At 32.7% G+C, this 5,000-nt stretch overlaps 1 protein-coding gene across 1 annotated transcript in view; it reads left to right on the top strand.

Annotated features, from left to right (window-relative positions):
- Positions 1-5,000, top strand: part of LOC116371510 (caskin-1) — a gene marked incomplete at both ends in the record, with an annotated part of 72,856 nt that overhangs the window by 9,158 nt on the left and 58,698 nt on the right. The gene's annotated exons all lie outside the window — the stretch shown is intronic.

Below are 5,000 nucleotides of genomic sequence, written 5' to 3'. Positions count from 1 at the left end.
CATACACACGGCGATACACACACACAACGACACACACACAACGACACACAAACACAACGACACACACACAACGGCACACACAACGGCACAGACACATAACGACACACACACACAACGACACACACACATCGACACACAAACACAACGACACACACACAACGACACACAAACACAACGACACACACAACGACACACACACAACGGCACACACACACAACGGCACAGACACACAACGACACACACACACACAACGACACAAACTAACACGTTCCTCTACTACAGAGCCGAAGGTTACAATGATTAATCCCTCACAACAAACAGGCGGGCCGGCTGTCTAAAGAAGCCCAACTAATCATCACAAACAGGTGCTACCAATAAACATACAAGGAGGGGGAGGAAAGACAATCAGTGGCAGCTAATAGGCCGGTGACGACGACCGCCGAGCGCCACCCGACCGGGAAGGGAAGCCACCCTCGGTCGGACTCGTGACAACGGTAGAATTCAGACTGTTCGTTATCACATGTTCTATGCTAGAGCTGCTTTTGAAAGCAGAAGTCCAATTGAACACATGTTCGATTTTCATAAAAACAAGCTAGGACTGATGGTTCGGTTATCATGGCAACTACTGTAGCTATCTAATAAACTACTGTAGTTATCATGGCAACTACTGTAGCTATCTAATAAACTACTGTAGCTATCTAATAAACTACTGTAGTTATCTAGTAAACTACTGTAGTTATCTAGTAAACTACTGTAGTTATCTAATAAACTACTGTAGTTATCTAGTAAACTACTGTAGTTATCTAGTGAACTACTGTAGTTATCTAATAAACTACTGTAGGTATCTAGTAAACTACTGTAGTTATCTAATAAACTACTGTAGCTATCTAGTAAACTACTGTAACTATCTAATAAACTACTGTAGTTATCTAGTGAACTACTGTAGTTATCTAATAAACTACTGTAGGTATCTAGTAAACTACTGTAGTTATCTAATAAACTACTGTAGCTATCTAGTAAACTACTGTAACTATCTAATAAACTACTGTAGTTATCTAGTAAACTACTGTAACTATCTAATAAACTACTGTAGTTATCTAGTAAACTACTGTAACTATCTAATAAACTACTGTAGCTATCTAGTAAACTACTGTAACTAACTAGTAAACTACTGTAGTTATCTAATAAACTACTGTAGCTATCTAGTAAACTACTGTAGGTATCTAGTAAACTACTGTAACTATCTAGTAAACTACTGTAACTATCTAGTAAACTACTGTAGGTATCTAATAAACTACTGTAGCTATCTAGTAAACTACTGTAGTTATCTAGTAAACTACTGTAGCTATCTAGTAAACTACTGTAGTTATCTAGTAAACTACTGTAACTATCTAGTAAACTACTGTAGGTATCTAATAAACTACTGTAACTATCTAGTAAACTACTGTAACTATCTAGTAAACTACTGTAGGTATCTAGTAAACTACTGTAACTATCTAGTAAACTACTGTAGGTATCTAGTAAACTACTGTAACTATCTAATAAACTACTGTAGGTATCTAATAAACTACTGTAATTATCTAGTAAACTACTGTAACTATCTAATAAACTACTGTAGTTATCTAGTAAACTACTGTAGTTATCTAATAAACTACTGTAGGTATCTAGTAAACTGCTGTAACTATCTAGTAAACTACTGTAACTATCTAGTAAACTACTGTAGCTATCTAATAAACTACTGTAACTATCTAGTAAACTACTGTAGCTATCTAGTAAACTGCTGTAGTTATCTAGTAAACTACTGTAACTATCTAGTAAACTACTGTAGGTATCTAATAAACTACTGTAACTATCTAGTAAACTACTGTAGGTATCTAATAAACTACTGTAGCTATCTAGTAAACTACTGTAGGTATCTAATAAACGACTGTAGTTATCTAGTAAACTACTGTAGGTATCTAGTAAACTACTGTAGTTATCTAGTAAACTACTGTAGCTATCTAGTAAACTACTGTAGGTATCTAATAAACTACTGTAGTTATCTAATAAACTACTGTAGGTATCTAATAAACTACTGTAGTTATCTAGTAAACTACTATAGCTATCTAGTAAACTACTGTAGGTATCTAATAAACTACTGTAGTTATCTAATAAACTACTGTAACTATCTAGTAAACTACTGTAGGTATCTAGTAAACTACTGTAGGTATCTAATAAACTACTGTAGGTATCTAGTAAACTACTGTAGGTATCTAGTAAACTACTGTAGGTATCTAGTAAACTACTGTAGCTATCTTGTAAACTACTGTAGCTATCTAATAAACTACTGTAGCTATCTAGTAAACTACTGTAGGTATCTGGTAAACTACTGTAGCTGTGGTAAGCTACAGTGTAAACTACTGTAGCTATCTAAAACTACTGTAACTATCTAGTAAACTACTGTAGTTATCTAGTAAACTACTGTAGTTATCTAGTAAACTACTGTAACTATCTAGTAAACTACTGTAACTATCTAGTAAACTACTGTAACTATCTAGTAAACTACTGTAGGTATCTAATAAACTACTGTAGGTATCTAGTAAACTACTGTAGGTATCTAGTAAACTACTGTAGGTATCTAATAAACTACTGTAGGTATCTAGTAAACTACTGTAGCTATCTTGTAAACTACTGTAGCTATCTAATAAACTACTGTAGCTATCTAGTAAACTACTGTAGGTATCTGGTAAACTACTGTAGCTGTGGTAAGCTACAGTGTAAACTACTGTAGCTATCTAAAACTACTGTAACTATCTAGTAAACTACTGTAGTTATCTAGTAAACTACTGTAACTATCTAGTAAACTACTGTAGGTATCTAATAAACTACTGTAGCTATCTAGTAAACGACTGTAGCTATCTAGTAAACGACTGTAGGTATCTAGTAAACTACTGTAGCTATCTAGTAAACTACTGTAACTATCTAGTAAACTACTGTAGCTATCTAGTAAACTACTGTAACTATCTAGTAAACTACTGTAGGTATCTAGTAAACTACTGTAGCTATCTAATAAACTACTGTAGCTATCTAGTAAATTACTGTAGGTATCTGGTAAACTACTGTAGCTGTGGTAAGCTACAGTGTAAACTACTGTAGCTATCTAAAACTACTGTAGCTATCTAATAAACTACTGTAACTATCTAGTAAACTACTGTAGTTATCTAGTAAACTACTGTAACTATCTAGTAAACTACTGTAACTATCTAGTAAACTACTGTAACTATCTAGTAAACTACTGTAGGTATCTAATAAACTACTGTAGCTATCTAGTAAACTACTGTAGGTATCTAGTAAACTACTGTAGCTATCTAGTAAACTACTGTAGCTATGTAATAAACTACTGTAGCTATCTAGTAAACTACTGTAGGTATCTAGTAAACTACTGTAGCTATCTAGTAAACTACTGTAGCTATCTAGTAAACGACTGTAGGTATCTAGTAAACTACTGTAGCTATCTAGTAAACTACTGTAGGTATCTAGTAAACTACTGTAGGTATCTAGTAAACTACTGTAACTATCTAGTAAACTACTGTAACTATCTAGTAAACTACTGTAGGTATCTAATAAACTACTGTAGCTATCTAGTAAACTACTGTAGGTATCTAGTAAACTACTGTAGCTATCTAGTAAACTACTGTAGCTATGTAATAAACTACTGTAGCTATCTAGTAAACTACTGTAGGTATCTAGTAAACTACTGTAGCTATCTAGTAAACTACTGTAGCTATCTAGTAAACGACTGTAGGTATCTAGTAAACTACTGTAGCTATCTAATAAACTACTGTAGCTATCTAGTAAATTATTGCAGGTATCTGGTAAACTACTGTAGCTGTGGTAAGCTACAGTGTAAACTACTGTAGCTATCTAAAACTACTGTAGCTATCTAATAAACTACTGTAACTATCTAGTAAACTACTGTAGTTATCTAGTAAACTACTGTAGGTATCTAGTAAACTACTGTAGTTATCTAGTAAACTACTGTAGCTATCTAGTAAACTACTGTAGCTATCTAGTAAACTACTGTAACTATCTAGTAAACTACTGTAGGTATCTAGTAAACTACTGTAACTATCTAATAAACTACTGTAACTATCTAGTAAACTACTGTAACTATCTAATAAACTACTGTAGCTATCTAATAAACTACTGTAGGTATCTAATAAACTACTGTAGCTATCTAGTAAACTACTGTAGCTATCTAATAAACTACTGTAACTATCTAGTAAACTACTGTAACTATCTAATAAACTACTGTAACTATCTAATAAACTACTGTAACTATCTAGTAAACTACTGTAGCTATATAGTAAACTACTGTAGCTATCTAGTAAACTACTGTAGGTATCTAGTAAACTACTGTAGGTATCTAGTAAACTACTGTAACTATCTAGTAAACTACTGTAGCTATCTAGTAAACTACTGTAACTATCTAGTAAACTACTGTAGGTATCTAGTAAACTACTGTAACTATCTAATAAACTACTGTAACTATCTAGTAAACTACTGTAACTATCTAATAAACTACTGTAGCTATCTAATAAACTACTGTAGGTATCTAATAAACTACTGTAGCTATCTAGTAAACTACTGTAGTTATCTAGTAAACTACTGTAGGTATCTAATAAACTACTGTAGCTATCTAATAAACTACTGTAACTATCTAGTAAACTACTGTAACTATCTAATAAACTACTGTAGCTATCTAATAAACTACTGTAGTTATCTAGTAAACTACTGTAACTATCTAATAAACTACTGTAACTATCTAGTAAACTACTGTAACTATCTAGTAAACTACTGTAACTATCTAATAAACTACTGTAGTTATCTAATAAACTACTGTAACTATCTAGTAAACTATCTAGTAAACTACTGTAGTTATCTAGTAAACTACTGTAGGTATCTAGTAAACTACTGTAGCTATCTAGTAAACTACTGTAGTTATCTAGTAAACTACTGTA

Source organism: Oncorhynchus kisutch, unplaced genomic scaffold, assembly GCF_002021735.2.
Source record: "Oncorhynchus kisutch isolate 150728-3 unplaced genomic scaffold, Okis_V2 scaffold3338, whole genome shotgun sequence".
NCBI lineage: Eukaryota > Metazoa > Chordata > Actinopteri > Salmoniformes > Salmonidae > Oncorhynchus > Oncorhynchus kisutch.
The sequence above is the reverse complement of the archived record's forward strand: the minus strand, read 5'-3'. Positions and strand labels throughout refer to the sequence as shown.